At 45.4% G+C, this 21,209-nt stretch overlaps 1 protein-coding gene across 3 annotated transcripts in view; it reads left to right on the top strand.

Annotated features, from left to right (window-relative positions):
* Positions 1-21,209, top strand: part of TP53I11 (tumor protein p53 inducible protein 11) — a 152,888-nt gene that overhangs the window by 111,837 nt on the left and 19,842 nt on the right. The window lies entirely within an intron of this gene.

Below are 21,209 nucleotides of genomic sequence, written 5' to 3'. Positions count from 1 at the left end.
TTTCTTTTATAACATTGCAGAGTTCTCTAAAATGCAGTGTGTCATTTGTAAACTGCAAATATTAAACTATGAAACTGCAGAGCTAATGACCCTTTGAACTTCCTGACAGAAAATCCTTAAAGCGATCCCAAACCAAACAATTCAAAATATTTAGTTGCACCACTCTGACACATACAAAGATAAATAAACACTCCTTCAAGCCTATGAGCATTTCAGTGCATGCTTTTCACCCTTCTCTTTTCATAACTAGGGTTAGGCCCGGTTCACATTAGCGTTCCCTGTCCGGATTCGCAGGGCCGGATCCGGACCGTATACTGTACAAACGAAACGTAGTTCCGCATAGCAATGCAAAGGTTATGCGGACGTTCACACGTGTCCGTTCAGTACAGTATGGAGCCGGACCGGACTCCGGACACTTTTCCAACATGCGCTATTTTTTGGGTCCGGATCTCCGGCCCACGCACCCGGACCGGAGCCGGATCTGATCCTGTGACAGCACAATCCGGAACACAGAAACCAATGGGAAACGGAAGGCACAGAACACACTGCCTACAAAAACCTGACGTTCTACCCCACTTCCTATGCGTATCCAAGCGGCCATTTCAGATGTGGACACATGGGCCAAGCATGTCTGGAGTGGAGCAGCAGTGACAGACGTGCTGGAGCTGTTTGGCAGAATGTCGGAGGTGGAGGTGAGGCCCACAGCGGAGGAACCTGATTCTACAGGTGCACCAGGTGCACCTTCTGCTGACCCCAACATTTTTTTATTGAAATTTCGCAATTTTTTTGCCCACGGATCCGGATGGCAGCCTGATGCATGCCTGATGCAAATGGACCAGATCCGGATCAGAAACAGTACGGTTCCGATCCGGATCAGGTCCTGATCCGATCAGGATCCGGTCCGTTTGCATGGCAAAACGCAAGTGTGAACGGGGCCTTATACAGGTGGCAGCCATTAGCAATTCCTCCTTTGCTGGACACCACCTACTCCACCAGTTTGCCGGATTCTGTCCCGGCAATATGAAAGGAAGGGAGGGGTTCCTCCAATAAGTGTAAAATATTTTATATTTGTCATCATGCAGCTGAAAAAAAGCTGCTATTTATTATTATAATTTAGAAAATAGATTTTATTTCTGAAATCGTGTATTTTTAATTTGGGTCTACTTTAACTCCTTGAGGGCCAAGGGTTTATACCCCCCTAGTGACCAGGCCATTTTTTTTTACAATTCAGCACTTCACAGCTTTTAATGGTAGCTCAGTCCTACAACTTCAGAATCAGAATCATTTAGCACCCAAATTAATTTCACCTCCCTTTCTTCCCACTAATGGTGGTCTCTGATTTCTGCTGGTATCTTTATTTTTTATTAATAAAAAATAATCAGTATTTTTTTTTTTTTTAAACCTATTCCTTTTGTCCCCTCCCCCCCCCCCAACTAGCCCAAGACTGCAATACATACACTACACAATACATACATAGGCATCAGCCTATGATAGGGATTTAGATTGTGAGCCGTTGGGAGGTACAGTTAAGTGACGGATGTCCTCTGTACAGCGTTGCTCTAGATAGCAGCGCTGTACACATATTTGTTTTTTTGTTGTTGTTTTTAATTACAGCCTGCCAGCTCAGATTGCGGCTGGCAGGCTGATCTCTGTGTGCTGTGCAGGGAACGTGCGATTGAGCGAACGCTTGTTCCCTGCAAATCTCTCCTCTCGCGAGTTCACCCCACCTGGCATGACCTGGAGCCACTCTGGGGCCTCCATCCTGCGTTAGGCAGTCGCAGAGTGGTTAAACAAACAAGGAACAGTGAGAGACCAGTTGAGAAAAGGAGTTCTTCAGAAAACGGCACTGTAGCAGACCGAGCTTGGAGAGCTCAGAGAAGCTCTTTTGCATAGATATCAACTGAAGTCTCTTAACTCTTCCTGTACTGGAAACAATATGAGACTCTTTTTCTTTTCTACTAATGTTTTATTTCTTCGTTGTACTACACATACAGTTCATTATCTCATAAGTTTATTTTTCACTTCAGATTCCCTTTAATTTAAGCAGTCAGTGGGGAGGGTTGATGAGATGATGATAGTTCTAGATTTCGGGTAAATTTTATGCACATGACATGCAGTTTGGAATTGTGCCAATAAAATTCACTTCCTGACAATATTGACTGGCCCATTTCCAGACTGTGTTCAGTTTGTCGCCTGTAAATAGTCTGTACTACATGCTGCACACACCACACACACACACCACACACACCACACACACATACACACACACATACACACACACACACCCCACACACACCCACACACACCATACACACACCATACACACACATACATACACACACACACACACCCCACACACACACCCCACACACACACCCCACACACACACCCCACACACACACCACACACACCACACACACCACACACACCACACACACCACACACACGCACACACACCACACACGCACACTGCACACACACTATACACACACACACACACACACACACACGCGCCTTCTGCACTCGTGTACAGCAGCCCTGATGCCTTCACAAGGGGACAGAAGTCTGCCCTCAACCGTCGCCCAAGCCAGCAAGCCCCAATCCTCGTGGGCTACATGTGTACATAGCCTAAAAGGTTCTCCCTATATATCCACTGTCTCAAAAATAGAGACTTAGAATGGGGCTATAAAAAGTAATTTTACTAAAAGAGAGCCTGAACTGAAAATAAAGTCAAAATAAGCATACACAGGTCATACTTACCTCCTGTGTAGTCTACTCCTCAATCTCATTCTCCTCTCCTGCGTCCCATTTGTCCACTGTAATCAATGGAATTCTCTGTCTTCCATTTTAAAAATGGCCATTACCCCATAACCGCTTTCTGGTTAGTACAATGTTAAATTAATATCACCCACTTGCCCCATAGGGAAACATGGACTTTACCTTGCACATTCAGTTGTAACTGACAGCTGCTGATATATAACTGACTGCAACTGGTATATTTCAGTTCTGACAAAATATTGTCAGAACTTGAAGGGATCATTGTAAGAAGAAAATGGTGAGCTTCTGATAGGAACGGATGGCGAGGTAAGTATGTAATCTTTATTTGCAGCGACGTGTTTATTTTAAATAATTTTACTCGCTTCAGGTTCCCTTTTAATGGACCACTATCGCAAAAAACTGTATAATTTAACATACATGTAAACACAGAAAAAATAAGAAGTGCATTTCTTACAGGGTAAAATGAACTATAAATTGCTTTTCTCCTATGTTGCTGTCACTTAAAGAGGAACTCCAGTGAAAATAATGTAATAAAAAAAGTGCTTCATTTTTTTACCATAATTATGTATAAATGATTTAGTCAGTGTTTGCTCATTGTAAAATCTTTCCTCTCCCCGATTTACATTCTGGCATGTATTACATGGTGACATTGTTACTGTGGGCAGGTTATGTAGCTGCTCCTAGCTGTTTTGGCTGTTACAGACAGCTGTAAACAGCCATTTCCTGTCTGTGAACCTTGTTACATTGTGGCAGTTTGCCCAGAGTACCGCGGTATTCAGAGCCTCTTGTGGGAGGGGTTTCATCACAAAATCAGTCATACAGCGCCCCCTGATGGTCTGTTTGTGAAATGCAATAGATTTGTCATGTAAAAGGGGGTATCAGCTACTGATTGGGATAAAGTTCAATTCTTGGTCGGAGTTTCTCTTTAAGAGTAGGCAGACAAAATCTGACAGGACAGATGGGTTTTGGACTAGTCCATCTCTTCATGGGAGATTCTCAGCATGGCCTTTATTGTTCATAAAGACACTCTTCAAAAAGGATTTAAGGCGGCCATACACTGGTCGAATTTGCCATCAGATTGACCAACAGATAGATCCCTCTCTGATCGAATCTGATCAGAAAAGGATCGTATGGCGGTAACAGGAAAAAAGGGCGCCGCCATTCACTCCCATAATAAATATCTTTTAATGGGCGCTGAACAGGAAAAAAAGGGCGCTGGAGATTAACGTTTTACAAACTGCGCCCGGAGATTTTTAATTTTTTATAACTGCTTGTGGTGATTTAAGTTTAGAAAATGTGCCCGTGACTAATAACGTTTATAAAAATGCTAAACATAGTTGTCGTATTTAACTAAAACATTATTTAAAATTTTAGCCCTTACTGTTTGTAAAACATTATTATTCGCAAAATAATGCGATCAGTACGTAACGTAAATTGCAATTTATTTTTTACAGTCACTATTTGTAAAACATTATCCACATAATAAAGCGATCAGTAAGGGGGTGGTTATGGTTAGGCACCACTGGGGGGGGGGGGGGGGGGGGTCAATGCGTTAGGGATAGGTACAGGGAGGGTTCTGTGTGAGAGTAGGGTTAGGTATAGTTACAGTACAATATACACCACCAGGGGGGTGGTTAGGGTTAGGCACCACCAGGGGGATCTTAAGGTTAGGCACCACCAGGGGGATCTTAGGGTTAGGCACCACCAGGGGGGGTCTTAGGGTTAGGCACCACCAGGAGGGGTCTTAGGGTTAGGCACCACCAGGGGGGGTCTAAGGGTTATGTATAGGTACATGGAGGGTTCTGTGTGAGAGTAGGGTTAGGTATAGTTTTAGTAAAATTTTAGTAATACTTACTAATATTTTACAACACTTATTACGATTGTAATTATATTTATATCATCGTTATAAACAATATTTTCAGATTTTATTATAAGAAACGATTAATGAAGGTTATTCACAATATAATACAATTATAACGATTATAATAATAAATATATATAGCGCCAACATCTTCCGTAGCATTGTACATAGTACAAACAAATAATGGGGAACAAATATTCATAAGAAATACAAGACACTGTACAGTCATGACATTGAATAAATACAAATACTTACATAGTTGATATGTAGTTGGTACATGTACATATGTTAAAATTACAGCAGTATGAGAAACACTAGGAGGAGGTCCCTGCCCTTGCGAGCTTACAATCTAGAGGGTAGTGGGGAGGAAACAGAAGGAAACACAGGGGTTAGTGGGTGAGCCAGTGAGCCTTCAGTGCTGCCTATAGCAAATTATAGGCTTGTCTGAACAGGTGTGTTTTCAGAGTACGTTTGAAGGTTTCCAGACTCGTGACATGACGATCCGGCTGAGGGAGAGAGTTCCAAAGGAAATGGACAGCCTGTGAGAAGTCTTGGATGTGAGAGTGAGAGGAGGTGACTAGGTTGGAGGACAAAAGGGTCTCCTGTGAGAAACGGAGGGTCTGGGCAGGGAGGTATCTGGTGATTAAAGAGGAAATGTATGGAGGCGACAGCTTGTGTAGAGCTTTGTATGCAAGCGTGAGAAGTTTAAACTGGATCCTTTGGGCAACTGGGAACCAATGGAGGGATTGGCAGAGAGGGACTGCCTCAGAGGATCTAGAAGAGAGGTGGATGAGACGGGCAGCAGAGTTTAGTAGGGATTGGAGAGGTGCCAGTCTGCTTTTTGGTAGACCACAGAGTAGGGTGTTGCAGTAGTCAAGACGGGAGATGATTAGGGCATGCACAAGCATTTTAGTTGCTTCTTGTGAAAGGAAGGGACGGATTCTGTAAATGTTTTTGAGATGGAAGTAGCAGGAGGTAGTTAAAGTGTTAATAGTGGTTTAAAGGAGAGCTCAGAGTCCAGAGTTACCCCTAGGCAACGAGCTTTGGGGGTTGATGCTATTGGGGTGTTCTCTACATTGATTGTGACAATGGGAGGTGGAACAGAGAGCGAAGGTGGAAATATCACAATCTCCGTTTTGCTCATATTGAGTTTAAGGAAGCGGGATGACATAAATGTAGATACAGCGGATAGACATTTGGGGACTTTTGATAGTAGTGTGGAGAGGTCTGGGGCAGAACAATTAATTTGGGTGTCATTAGCATAGAGGTGATATTGAAACCCAAAAGAGCTTATTGTTTGTCCCAGGCCATGGGTGTAAATGGAAAAGAGGAGGGGTCCAAGGATGGGTACTCCCACAGACAGTGGGCGCGGAGAGGAGTTGGTATTGGCATAGGAGACCATGAAGGAACGTCCAGACAGGTAAGAGTTGATCCAGGAATGTGCTAGGCCCTTGATTCCCAGTGTTGAGAGGGTCTGGAGAAGTAGGGTATGATCAACAGTGTCGAAGGCGTGGACAGATCTAGGAGTATTAGTACCAAAAATCTGCCTTTGGCTTTAGCAACTAGGAGGTCATTGGCAACCTTAGTGAGAACTGTTTCCGTAGAGTGTTGAGGGCGGAAGCCAGACTGGAAGGGGTCCAACAGGGAATTAGCAGAGAGAAAGTTAGACAACTCTGAGTAAATGTGGTGTTCCAGCAGTTTGAAGGCAAAGGGAAGGAGAGAGACTGGGCAGTAATTAGGAAGGGCAGTAGGGTCTAAAGAGGGTTTTTTGATTAGAGATGTTATGATAGCTTGTTTAAATGAAGAAGGGAAAATGCCAGTAGAGATGGAAAGGTTAAACAGTGTTGTTAAAGCAGGAATGAGGGGGGAGGAGAGCTGGGGGATAAGATGAGAGGGAATAGGGTCTGAGGCGCATGTAGTAAGATGAGCTTTAGAGATTAGTGAAGAAAGACGCTGTTCAGTTAAGGCAGAGAAGGTTGTTAGCAGGGAGGAGGTTTGAGTGAGTGACTGGTCATGTGGAGAGGGATAGTTAACAGTAGGGGAGCTGCCGGGCAGAGAGGAAAAAGGAAGAGGTGATTGGACCGGTGAAGAGGGTTGCTTTTGAAAGCTGTTCTGTAGTGTTTCGATTTTGCTCACGAAATGTGCTGCAAAGTCTTCTGCAGACAAGCATGTGGTTGTAGGGGGAGGTGGGGTTGGAGAAGAGAGCTGAAGGTGTTAAAAAGTTGTTTAGGAGTGTAGAGAAGTATGACTGCTTTGCAAGTGAGAGAGCGTCCCTGAGCTGCAGCAGCGTGTTTTTATAGTGGTCGAAGTCGTCTGCATTGGAGCTTTTCCTCCACTGCTGTTCCGCTGCCCTGGACTGTCTTTTCAGTTGTTTGATGGGTTCAGTAAGCCAGGGCTGTCTGTTGATGCGGCGGGGGCGGAAGTTGGTGAGAGGGGCGGCTGTGTTCATGACAGCGGTGACTGTGGTGGAGTAGTAGATGGATGCTGACTCGGGGTCAGTGTAGGATGACAGGGAGCCCAGGGGTTTTAGAGAGTCAGCTAGGGAGCAGAGGTTGAGGTTGCGATAATTCTGCATAGGCGTGATGGCTGCACTATGGTAGCTGGAGGAGGCAGGGAGGGGCTGATTGTAAAAGTTACAAGATTGTGATCTGAAAGTGGGAATGAAAAGTTTTTAAATGTGGAAACTGGGCAGAGCCGGGTAAAAACTAGGCCCAAAGTGTGGCCATCTTTGTGGGTGGAGGTTGAGGACCACTGGGAGAGGTCATAGGATGAGGTGAGTGAGAGGAATTTTGTAGTAGTGGAACAGTTAGTGTCTGTGGGGATGTTAAAGTCCCTAATGATGATGGAAGGAATGTCTGTGGATAGAAAGTGGAGAAGCCATGTGGAAAAGTGGTCAATGAAGGTGGAGGCTGGTCCAGGAGGCCGGTAGATGACCGCAACCTGGAAGTTGTGAGGGGAGTAGATGCGGACAGCATGAGCCTCAAAAGAAGAGAAAGCCAGAGAAGGTGCATGTGCAAGCGGTGTAAAGGAGCAGCGTTCAGAAAGAATTCCCACCCCACCCCCATGTTTGTCACCCGATCTAGGTGTGTGGCTAAACTTGAGGCCACCGTATGAAAGGGCAGCTGGAGACACAGTATCAGATGGCGTTAGCCATGTCTCAGTGAGCCCCAGGAAGGTGAAAGCATTAGTGTTGAACAGATCATGGATGTGGGCTAGTTTGTTGACTACAGAGCGGGCATTCCAGAGGGCCCCAAATATGGGAGGGGGAGAGCTGGGAAGGCAAGGAATGGTGATCAGGTTACATCGGTCAATGTGCGTGGAGGAGTGAGGATGGTCAGTGCGGGATGTGGTGTTTACCAGAGTGCAGTGAGGTCTGGGAGAGGGTCCTGGATTGGGTGATATGTCCCCAGCAGCAAGTAGGAGTAGTAGGCAGAGATGAGAGAGGTGAGGATGTGATTTGTAAGTGACAGAGGGCTGTTTAAGAGACGAGGAAGGAATGTGTGAGTTGAGAAATAAGAATAGTTCATGAGTAGAGAGAAGAGAGGATGGTAGGAGAGAGGGAGCAATGTAAATGTTATTGCTAGCAGCGGGAGGGATGAGTGATGTAGGTATTTTAAGTACAGGGGCTGACAGGATAATGGCTGTAGAAAGGATATTAAACATTTTGCAAGTTGGTGTGTGTATAATTAGGGAAAAATAAGTGTCAGAGTTAAAGAGTGCAGGGTAGTTTGTGTGAATTTATCAGGTGTATGTGGATGGTTGCGATGAGGGTATCTCAGGGATGGACAAACATGAGCTGATGATGGAAATCAGGGAAACCAAAGAGAAGAGATCATACCAGTGTTAGATCAGCAGATGAGCAGCCATGGAGAGTTTTGTATCTGTTCTCATCTGTTCTCTTCTGGTTCAATTCTGGGGTAATTCTAGGTGTCTAAAACACCCTTAAAGAGACGGAGGCTTCCCCCACCCGAGGTGAGTACCCCCAGGGGACGTTTTGTCGTTACAGTTCCTCTTTAAAGATATGCCCTTTATGATTATGCCCTGCTGACCAAAGGTCTTGCTGACCTTTTCGAATCTGCTGTATATCGGCAGGAAAATTGTTAGGTGTATGGGTTCCTTCATACAAAGATGCTGCACAGCCTTTTTTTGAAAGTTGGGCAGAGCAACTGCTTTTCACTAAGTGCTTTTGAAAATAAAGAAAACCTTGAGAATCCCCAATGAGGAGATGGGCTAGTCCAAAACCTGTTGTTTCTGTTAGATATTGTCTGCCTACTATAGGTGACCGCAACATGGGAGAGAAGTAATTTATAGCTCATTTTACTCTGGAAGAAATGTACTTTTTATTTGTATGTGTTTGCATGTATTTTACATTTTACGATTTTCGCCATAGTGGTTCTCTTAACGACCGCCTAACGCCGATAGGCGTCGGCAGGTCTTAAAGTGAATGTTTACCAATCTAAAAATAAAAAAGTCAGATACTCACCTAAGGAGAGGGAAGGCTTGGTCCTAATGAGCCTTCCCTCTCCTCTCCCGGTGCCGCGCAGGATCCCACCGTGGCAATATTCGACCAGTTCGGTCAAATACTGCCACTTTCGCAGCCGAAGGGAGCTTTCGAAAGCCTTCGGGAGCACTCGGGCTCCCGAAGACGGGCCGCTCCATACTACGCATGCGCGAGCGCCCTCTGACGCACTCGCACGTGCGTAGTATGGAGCGGCCCGTCTTCGGAAGCCCGAGTGCTCTCGAAGACCTCCGAAGTCCCTGCGGCAGCGGACGCGAACGGGGGAGCCAGCGCAGCACCGAGGGCACCGGGAGAGGAGAGGGAAGGCTCATTAACCACTTCCCGACCGCCCACTACACAGGGACGGCGGGGAAGTGGAGCCCTGCAGGACGGCCTCACCCACAGAGGCGGCGGTCCATTTAAGGGCATGGGCGGAGCGATCGCGTCATCCGTGACGCGATCCTCCGCCGGCGCCTGTCACCGCTCGCTCGCCGCAACATCCCGCCGGCTATACGGAAGCGCCGGCGGGATGTTAACCCCGCGATCGCCGCATACAAAGTGTATAATACACTTTGTAATGTTTACAAAGTGTATTATACAGGCTGCCTCCTGCCCTGGTGGTCCCAGTGTCCGAGGGACCACCAGGGCAGGCTGCAGCCACCCTAGTCTGCACCCAAGCACACTGATTTCTCCCTCCCCTGCCCCAGATCGCCCACAGCACCCATCAGACCCCCCCCCCCTGCCCACCCCCCAGACCCCTGTTTGCACCCAATCACCCCCCTAATCACCCATCAATCACTCCCTGTCACTATCTGTCAACGCTATTTTTTTTTTATCCCCCCCCCTGCTCCCTGCCCCCTCCTGATCACCCCCCACCCCTCAGATTCTCCCCAGACCCCCCCCCCCAGACCACCCCCCCTGTTTACTGTATGCATCTATCCCCCTGATCACCCGTCAATCACCCGTCAATCACCCCCTGTCACTGCCACCCATCAATCAGCCCCTAACCTGCCCCTTGCGGGCAATCTGATCACCCCCCCCACACCAATAGATCGCCCACAGATCCGACATCAGATCACCTCCCAAATCCATTGTTTACATCTATTCTCTCCTCTAAACACCCACTAATTACCCATCAATCACCCATCAATCACCCCCTATCACCACCTGTCACTGTTACCTATCAGATCAGACCCTAATCTGCCCCTTGCGGGCACCCAATCACCTGCCTACACGCTCAGATTGCCCTCAGACCCCCCCTTATCAATTCGCCAGTGCATTAATTACATCTGTTCTTCCCTGTAATAACCCACTGATCACCTGTCAATCACCTGCCAATCACCTATCACCCATCAATCACCCCCTGTCACTGCCACCCATCAATCAGCCCCTAACCTGCCCCTTGCGGGCAATCTGATCACCCACCCACACCATTAGATCGCCCGCAAACCCGCCGTCAGATTACCTCCCAAATGTATCGTTTACATCTGTTATCTTCTCTAAACACCCACTAATTACCCATCAATCACCCATCAATCACCCCCTATCACCACCTGTCACTTTTACCTATCAGATCAGACCCTAATCTGCCCCTTGCGGGCACCCAATCACCCGCCCACACGCTCAGATTGCCCTCTGACCCCCCCCCCCCCCTTATCAATTCGCCAGTGCATTAATTACATCTGTCCTTCCCTGTAATAACCCACTGATCACCTGTCAATCACCTGCCAATCACCTATCACCCATCAATCACCCCCTGTCACTGCCACCCAACAATCAGCCCCTAACCTGCCCCTTGCGGGCAAACTGATCACCCACCCACACCAATAGATCGCCCGCAGATCCGACAACAGATCACCACCCAAGCGCAGTGTTTCCATCTATTCTCTCCTCTAAACACCCACTAATTACCCATCAATCACCCATCAATCACCCCCTATCACCACCTGTCACTGTTACCCATCAGATCAGACCCTAATCTGCCCCTTGCGGGCACCCAATCGCCCGCCTACAATCTCAGATTGCCCTCAGACCCCCCCTTATCAATTCGCCAGTGCAATATTTACATCTGTTCTCCCCTGTAATAACCCACTGATTACCTGTCAATCACCCATCAATCACCCCCTGTCACTGACACCCATCAATCACCCGCTGTCACTGACACCCATCAATCAGCCCCTAACCTGCCCCTTGTGGGCAAACTGATCACCCACCCACACCAATAGATCGCCCGCAGATCCGACAACAGATAACCACCCAAGCGCAGTGTTTCCATCTATTCTCTACCCTAAACACCCACTAATTACCCATCAATCACCCCCTGTCACTGCTACCTATCAGATTAGACCCCTATCTGCCCCTAGGGCACTCAATCACCCGCCCACACCCTCAGAATGCCCTCAGACCCCAGCCCTGATCACCTCGCCAGTGCATTGCTTGCATCTATTCTCCCCTCTAATCACACCTTGAGACACCCATCAATCACCTCCTGTCACCCCCTAGCACACCTACCCATCAGATCAGGCCCCAATTTGCCCCGTGTGGGCTCCTGATCACTCGGCCAAACCCTCAGACCCCCTTCCGATCACCTCCCCAGTGCATTGATTGCATCTATTTTCCCCTCTAACCACCCCCTGAGACACCCATCAATCACCTCCTGTCACCCCCCTAGCACTCCTATCCATCAGATCAGGCCCAATACAACCTGTCATCTAAAAGGCCACCCTGCTTATGACCGGTTCCACAAAATTCACCCCCTCATAGACCACCTGTCATCAAAATTTGCAGATGCTTATACCCCTGAACAGTCATTTTGAGACATTTGGTTTCCAGACTACTCACGGTTTTGGGTCTGTAAAATGCCAGGGCGGTATAGGAACCCCACAAGTGACCCCATTTTAGAAAAAAAAGACACCCCAAGGTATTATGTTAGGTGTATGACGAGTTCATAGAAGATTTTATTTTTTGTCAAAAGTTAGCGGAAAATAATTTTTATTGGTTTTTTTTCACAAAGTGTCATTTTTCACTAACTTGTGACAAAAAATAAAATCTTCTATGAACTTGCCATACACCTAACGGAATACCTTGGGGTGTCTTCTTTCTAAAATGGGGTCACTTGTGGGGTTCCTATACTGCCCTGGCATTTTAGGGGCCCTAAACCGCGAGGAGTAGTCTAGAAAACAAATGCTTCAAAATGACCTGTGAATAGGACGTTGGGCCCCTTAGCGCACCTAGGCTGCAAAAAAGTGTCACACATGTGGTACCGCCGTACTCAGGAAAAGTAGTATAATGTGTTTTGGGGTGTATTTTTACACATACCCATGCTGGGTGGGAGAAATTTCTATGTAAATGGACAATTGTGTGTAAAAAAATCAAACAATTGTCATTTACAGAGATATTTCTCCCACTTAGCATGGGTATGTGTAAAAATACACCCCCAAACGCATTATACTACTTCTCCTGAGTACAGCGGTACCACGTGTGGCACTTTTTTACACCCTAAGTACGCTAAGGGGCCCAAAGTCCAATGAGTACCTTTAGGATTTCACAGGTCATTTTGCGACATTTGGTTTCAAGACTACTCCTCACGGTTTAGGGCCCCTAAAATGCCAGGGCAGTATAGGAACCCCACAAATGACCCCATTCTAGAAAGAAGACACCCAAAGGTATTCCGTACGGAGTATGGTGAGTTCATAGAAGATTTTATTTTTTGTCACAAGTTAGCGGAAAATGACACTTTGTGAAAAAAAACTATTAAAATCAATTTCCGCTAACTTGTGACAAAAAAATAAAAACTTCTATGAACTCACCATACTCCTAACGGAATACCTTGGGGTGTCTTCTTTCTAAAATGGGGTCATTAGTGGGGTTCCTATACTGCCCTGGCATTTTAGGGGCCCTAAACCGTGAGGAGTAGTCTTGAAACAAAAATGACCTGTGAAATCCTAAAGGTACTCATTGGACTTTATGCCCCTTAGTGCAGTTAGGGTGCAAAAAAGTGCCACACATGTGGTATCGCCGTACTCGGGAGAAGTAGTACAATGTGTTTTGAGGTGTATTTTTACACATACCCATGCTGGGTGGGAGAAATACCTCTGTAAATGACAATCTTTTGATTTTTTTTACACACAATTGTCCATTTACAGAGGTATTTCTCCCACCCAGCATGGGTATGTGTAAAAATACACCTCAAAACACATTGTACTGCTTCTCCCGAGTATGGCGATACCACATGTGTGGCACTTTTTTGCACCCTAACTGCGCTAAAGGGCCCAAAGTCCAATGAGTACCTTTAGGATTTCACAAGTCATTTTGAGAAATTTCGTTTCAAGACTACTCCTCACGGTTTAGGGCCCCTAAAATGCCAGGGCAGTATAGGAACCCCACAAATGACCCCATTTTAGAAAGAAGACACCCCAAGGTATTCCGTTAGGAGTATGGTGAGTTCATAGAAGTTTTTATTTTTTGTCAAAAGTTAGCGGAAATTGATTTTAATTGTGTTTTTTCACAAAGTGTCATTTTCCGCTAACTTGTGACAAAAAATAAAATCTTCTATGAACTCGCCATACTACTAACGGAATACCTTGGGGTGTCTTCTTTCTAAAATGGCGTCATTTGTGGGGTTCCTATACTGCCCTGGCATTTTAGGGGCCCTAAACCGTGAGGAGTAGTCTTGAAACGAAATTTCTCAAAATGACCTGTGAAATCTTAAAGGTACTCATTGGACTTTGGGCCCTTTAGCGCAGTTAGGGTGCAAAAAAGTGCCACACATGTGGTATCGCCGTACTCAGGAGAAGTAGTATAATGTGTTTTGTGGTGTATTTTTACACATACCCATGCTGAGTGGGAGAAATATCTCTGTAAATGGACAATTGTGTGTAAAAAAAATTAACAAATTGTCATTTACAGAGATATTTCTCCCACCCAGCATGGGTATGTGTAAAAATACACCCCAAAACACATTATACTACTTCTCCTGAGTATGGCAATACCACATGTGTGGCACTTTTTTGCAGCCTAACTGCGCTAAGGGGTCCAAAGTCCAATGAGCACCTTTAGGCTTTACAGGGGTGCTTACAATTTAGCACCCCCCAAAATGTCAGGACAGTAAACACACCCCACAAATGATCCCATTTTGGAAAGTAGACCCTTCAAGGTATTCAGAGAGGGGCATGGTGAGTCCGTGGCAGATTTCATTTTTTTTTGTCGCAAGTTAGAAGAAATGGAAACTTTTTTTTTTTTTTTTTTCTCACAAAGTGTCATTTTCCGCTTACTTGTGACAAAAAATATCTTCTAGGAACTCACTATGCCTCTCAGTGAATACTTTGGGATGTCTCCTTTCCAAAATGGGGTCATTTGGGGGGTATTTATACTATCCTGGAATTCTAGCCCCTCATGAAACATGACAGGGGGTCAGAAAAGTCAGAGATGCTTGAAAATGGGAAAATTCACTTTTTGCACCATAGTTTGTAAACGCTATAACTTTTACCCAAACCAATAAATATACACTGAATGGGTTTTTTTTATCAAAAACATGTTTGTCCACATTTTTCGCGCTGCATGTATACAGAAATTTTACTTTATTTGAAAAATGTCAGCACAGAAAGTTAAAAAAATCATTTTTTTGCCAAAATTCATGTCTTTTTTGATGAATATAATAAAAAGTAAAAATCGCAGGAGCAATCAAATAGCCCCAAAAGAAAGCTGTATTAGTGACAAGAAAAGGAGCCAAAATTCATTTAGGTGGTAGGTTGTATGAGCGAGCAATAAACCGTGAAAGCTGCAGTGGTCTGAATGGAAAAAAAGTGGCCAGTCCTTAAGGGGTAGAAAGCCCTAGGTCCTCAAGTGGTTAAGACCGAGCCTTCCCTCTCCTTAGGTGAGTATCTGACTTTTTTATTTTTAACTTGGTAAACACTGGCTTTAAGTGGTTTTACATGGGAGCGGCCTGTCCATGTCAATTCACAGAGGGTGTCTCCGTGAACAGCCGGAGAGCCGCCGATCGCGGCTCACCGGCAAAATATAAACATGCGGGGAAGAAATCCCCGCTGTTTACATCATACGGCGCTGCTGCGATTGGCCGGGGTTCGCCGGCATATGATAGGCTGAAGCCTATAGTACAATGCGCAGGACGGATATCCGTCCTGCGCAGCCCATGGAGGGAGAGGGAGGGACGGAGAGGAAGGGAGCGCCGAAAACGCTGCGGAGGGGGGCTTTGAAGAGCCCCCCCCGCAAAGCGCAGCAAGCCGGCGGCGATCAGACCCCCCCAGCAGGATATCCCCTAGTGGGGAAAGAAGGGGGTAAGTCTGATCTCCCTGGCATAATCCTGATCTGTGCTGCGGGCTGGAGAGTCCACGCAGCACAGATCAGGCAAAACACCCCTGGTCCTTAAAAGGGGAACTTCAGCCTAAACAAACATACTGTCATTAAAGGTGTTCTTTCGCAAAAAAAGTAGGCAGTTAAAAAATGTGACAGATGACTGGTTTTCGGCCAGTGCATCTTTTTAAGGCGGATTCCTTTGTTTTCAACAGCATTTCCTGAACAGCAGTTTAACTACCAAAATAGCAAGATACCAACCGGCCTCCCTAATCACTTGCACACTATTATGTCAGTTAGATTTTGCAACTGTTGTTCAGGAAATGCTGTTGAAAACAAAGAAAGCCCTGAGAATCCCCCTTAAAAAGATGGACTGGCCCAAAACCTGTCATCTGTCACATTTTTTAACTGTCTACTTTTTTCGCGAAAGAACCCCTTTAAGTTAAATTAGTTATGTTAATTAAAATAGATAGGTAATATTATTTTTTACCCACCCTGTTTTAAAAGAACAGGCAAATGTTTGTGATTCATGGGGGCTGCCATCTTTGTCATGGGGGCAGCCATCTTTTTGGTTGAAAGGAGGTGACAGGGAGCATGAGACACAGTTCCAACTGTCCTGTGTCCTGATTACCCCTCCCAGCTGCATGCACTAGGCTTCAAATGTCAAATTCAAAATGTAAAAAACAAAACAAAATTGCGCCAAAACAGCAGAACGAGAACAACATCATCAGAAATCCCATCATGCTTTGCACAGCATCAGGGGAAAAAAGCCCGGGCAGTTTTCTTCTGCGCAGCTAAAAATGAGGCTTGTATAAGAGAAACAAAGTTTTTTGATGCTGTGAAACTGTTAAAGAAACACCAAGCCTTTTCAGTGCTGCTGAGTCGATTTTTAGTCTGGCGGTTCACTTTTTTAAGTGGTTAAACTGAACTTGAACTGAGTACAATTATATAAAATAAACACAAGATGTACCTGCAAAGGAATATCACATACTTTCCTCACTATCCGTTCCTCTCAGAAGCGCACCGTTTTCTTCTTGCAATGATTCCTTCCAGTTCTAACAACATTTTGTCAGAACTGAAAGGAAATATAAGAAAATTTTAAGAAAATGAGGTCTACTTACCTGGAGCTTCCTCCAGCCCCTGGAAGGCCAAGTGTCCCTCGCCACAACTGCGCTTCCCAGAGGGGACCCCAGGAGACCGTCTGAGAGTGGAGCTGCGGCGAGGGAAATCTAGTCTTCCAGGAGCTGGAGGAAGCCCCAGATAAGTAGACCTAATTTTCTTAATTCCCTGATATTTCCTTGAACTATATCATTTGCTGTCAGTTATAACTGAAAGGACAACTGATGTGCAAGGTAATGTCCATGTTTCCCTATGGCTCAAGTGGGAAATGTTACAGTTTTAGAGTTTTCTGACCAGGAAGCTGTTATGGGGTAATGGCTGTTTTTAAAACTGAGGACTGAGAATTCCATGGATCACAGAGGACAAACAGGATGCAGAAGAGGAGAAAGAGATTGATGAGCAGACTACATGAGAGGTAATTATGACCTGTGCATGGTTATGTTGATGGGATTAGCTGCATGCTTGTTTCAGGTGTGTGAAATTCAGGCACTACTGCAGCCAAAGAGATCAGCCGAGCTGCCAGGCCACTAGTATTGTTTAACAGGAAATAAATATGGCAGCTTCCATATCCCTCTCACTTCAGGAGTCTTTTAAAGTGAATCTGAGTTGAGTCATATGGAGGCTGCCATATTTGTTTCATTTTAAGCAATACCAGTGGCCTGGCTATCCTTCTGATCCTGTGTCTCTAATACTTATAGCCATAGATCCTGAACAAGCATATGCAGATAAAGTACTCTGACTTAGCTGACTGGTTTTGCTGAATTATTCATATGCTTGTTCCAGGGTTTTTACTTAAAGGGACTCAGAGCTGACATTATTAAAAACATTTTATACATACCTTGGGCTTCCCAACTTGACCCAAACTGTGGTGTTTTATTGTTACACCACAGTTTGGGTCCCCAGGGAATAATTGGAATTCCTAAAATATACTCAAAATGAATAGCTTCAAACACAATGGATCGGATGGGGTCCCTCTGAATGCTATTTGTCACTGTTTACATCTCGGCATGGAGTTATAAGGCCCCGCCCCTAGCATTACAGAGGATCCGCCTACTTCCTGGAAGGTAATCAGGCAGCTGAGAGTCCCTTTGGGAAATATTAAGTACATCCTCCGCTGGTAACTTTTGAAGGACACATTTGTATTACGGAGGTACAGATCAGCGATGGATCTCTGTGTCGGTGCTGAATCCAGTGCGGAGTTCCTACAGCAGGGGGTTCCCTTTAAATAAAGTGGATATAAAGCGATGTACTTTAGACTTGCGTTTGACCGGCTTCCCGCGTCCATCATCACGCTCAGCTCTCCGCGTTCCTCCTGGCGGCCTCTGAAGTCCTGGCAGATCAGAGAACGTGGTAAGCTGTTATTGTGTTCGCTCTCGCCTCCCGCTGTTCTCTAATAGTTACTTGATGTTCCTTTCATTTCTCAGGTTTTAATTTATTTTATTTTTTTTTACAATTTTTCTTTTTCCGAGAAGCTTATTTTGTGAGTTATCGCTCTTCATGGTTATTTCTAAAGAGGCTTTTTTATTCGGCTTTAGTAAATTATTTCTGTCTTTTAGAAAGCAATGGGACGGCAGGGAAAGCGGCGGTATTATTACCGCCGTCTGTCTCTGTACGGCTGCCCCGGGGTCAGCGGATTTTCTGAGCCGAATGTGGGGAGGGGGTGGGGCAGTGTGGGGAAGGGGGCGGGGCAGTGACGAGGGAGAGAAAGTTCTGCTAACTCTCAGCGTGGTGTTGTCAGTAAATGCAGACTGCCATCTCCAGTAGTTTAGTTAAAGAGAACCTGAGGTGGGTTTTAAGAATGCTATTAGGACACAGAAGCTGATTCTGCATACAATGACCAGCCTCTATTACTATACTGTGCCCGCCCTGCGCTCTGCTGTCCCCCATAAATAAAACCGCTGTGCTAGCGACATGCAGCGTGTCGCTAGCAGGCTGTTTACCTTTGTGCTGCCAGTCACTGCCGCTGCCCCGCCTCCTCTATATCGCCCCTCCCCGCCTGCGTCCCTTCCCTCCAATCAGCTTACGGAGGCGGGAAGGGAGCGGTGATATAGAGGAGGTGGGGAGCAGTGGTGACGACACTCAGAGGTAAACAGCCTGCTAGGGACACGTTGCATGTCACTAGTATGGTGGTTTTATTTATGGAGGGCAGCAGAGCGCTGGGGGAAAACAGTATAGGGCTCTATTCATAAAAAAACTTGTGCTGTAAATATTCGTAGAGGTAAAATACCGCAGCGGTATTTTACACTTCTGGGTGGTCATTCAAAAAAATCTTGCCAGCTGCGATGCAAGTGCGGAGATCTCCCGCTGAAGGCTGTCGGTAAGCTGTCGGAAGACATGCGGAAACACTTCAGCCGGCAGAGTCCCTCCGTGCACTGCTCTCTCTGGGAGGTCTGTCCCATTCACTTGTATGTAATCCGCAAAATCAGAGGAAGCGGTATTTCCCGTCCACATACCGCTTCCTCTAAACTTTATGAATGGCCATTTTGTTACTTTTTTCTAGATAAATCTAGAAAAACACTGCAGAAGGTGGAAATTTCTCGCTCTGCTGGGGGTTTGTAGATTTTCATGTGGGAACAGCTTTTATGAATGCCCACTTTGCTAATTGGTCGGGAAAGTCCGCTGTTTTGAGCGGAAAACTTGCGGTAACCTTTTATGAATAGAGCCCATAGTAACAGAGGCTGGTCATTGTATGCAGAACCAGCCTCTGTGCCCTAATGGCATTCTTAAAACCCACCTCGGGTTCTCTTTAAGGTACCCATACATGTAGCAATTTTGGCAGCCGATTGACCAAGAGACAGATCTCTCTCTGCCCGAATCTGATTGGAAAGAGATCTGTTAGCCCCCATAAACCATATTCCGCATAAAGGGAGGTATAGAGGACAATATCCTTAGAAGTTTGCCCACGCAAACTTTGTACCGGTACATGGATATGTATAAAAATATTAAAGAAACTTAGAAAGTTTACAGGCAAAATACAAAAAGTCTTTATTGAAGACAAAATCGGGCAAAGTATTGATAAAAGGTATCCTTCAAGGAGAATATTCCATAGCCGAGGATTGTGAACATGCAGCAGTGATTAATACCAAGATTAGTGCAGTTGTAAATATTGAGGCGACATCAACTTGTTTCAGGAAAGACCCTTCATCAGGCCTCCACACATAGACAAATCTGTATAATTAACGTATGATCATAAGAAACATCTGGACAACATGAAGCCAGGTAAGACCACTCATCCAATTTGGGTGGAGCCAAAGAGAGGGTGTGTTCTAGACAGCCAGGCTGCCATAGAGTGTGGGAGGGAACCTGCCAGCCCATTGATGAACCATAACAAGAGACCTTTAACCACTTCACCCCAAATGGGTTTTTACCCTGTCGGACAGGAGCGATTTTCACCTTTCAGTGCTCATCCCTTTCATTTGCCAATAGCTTCATCACTACTAATCGCAATGAAATGATCTATATCTTGTTTTTTTCACCGCCAATTGGGCTTTTTGGGGTTGATATTTGTTTTCAGTCATTACTTTATTTTCTATGCATTTTAAAGGGAAAAACAAGGAAAAAATACACTATTTCTCCAATTTCTTCCCCTATGGTTTTAATATAAACACTGCTACTGTACATAATGCTGGGCATACTTTATCCCAATCAGTAGCTGATACTCCCTTTTACTTGAGAAATCTATTCCTTTTCACAAACAGACCATCAGGGGGCGCTGTATGGCTGAAATTGTGGTGAAACCCCTCCCACAAGAAACTCTTGAGTATGTACTCTTGGCAGTTTCCTGTCTGTGAACCTTGCTGCATTGTGGGAAATAGCTGTTTACAGCTGTTTCCAACTGCCAAAAAAACATGCAGCAGTTACATCACCTGCCAACAGTAAAAATGTCACCATGTAATAAATGTCAGAATGTAAATCAGGGATTTAAAAGATGTTACAATGGGCAAACACTGACTAAATCATTTATACATAATTATTGTAAGAATTAAGCACTTTTTTATTACATTATTTTCACTGGAGTTCCTCTTTAAGTAAATAGGTAACCCATACATGTACCTGCAAACTACAAAGAAAAAAGAGGTGTGCTCAGACCAGGCGTCACCTAACTTGTATACTGGCTGCCTCGTGCTTATTGACTAATTAAAATGGCACAGCGTTTGCATATTGCATCCGCTTGCCAGGATGTGCAGGATCTACAGCTACCTCCCTGCAGGAGTCGGCCAATGCAAGATACTTTGCATCTCAACAGGGGCGCCGCGTGTAGGCCCCCTCGTGTCAAGAAATGGAGGGCAGCGCCGACTCCCCCACAGAGCACCTCACTTCCTGTGCGTGCTGTGACTTCCTCTCTGGGGCAGGGGGAGGGGAGCAGAGAAATGCTGACAGCACACCTCCCCTCTGCGATTTGTAAACCCTATGCTGAAAACATACAAAACACTATTTATGCTTGTTATAGAGAGCTATAGAACTATATAAAACTTAACTTTTAATAAATAATTAAAACTTCGGGTACGGCCTGTATTGCCTATGTGGTTTACTTGACGTGAGATAAAGAGAAATAGGTCAGAACACCCTATCAGGATTGATATAGCCTCAGTATTAGCAGGATGTCTACCCCTTTAAATCGCATAAAAATGAATGCATATT

Source organism: Hyperolius riggenbachi, chromosome 11 (assembly GCF_040937935.1).
Source record: "Hyperolius riggenbachi isolate aHypRig1 chromosome 11, aHypRig1.pri, whole genome shotgun sequence".
Lineage (NCBI taxonomy): Eukaryota > Metazoa > Chordata > Amphibia > Anura > Hyperoliidae > Hyperolius > Hyperolius riggenbachi.
The sequence above is the reverse complement of the archived record's forward strand: the minus strand, read 5'-3'. Positions and strand labels throughout refer to the sequence as shown.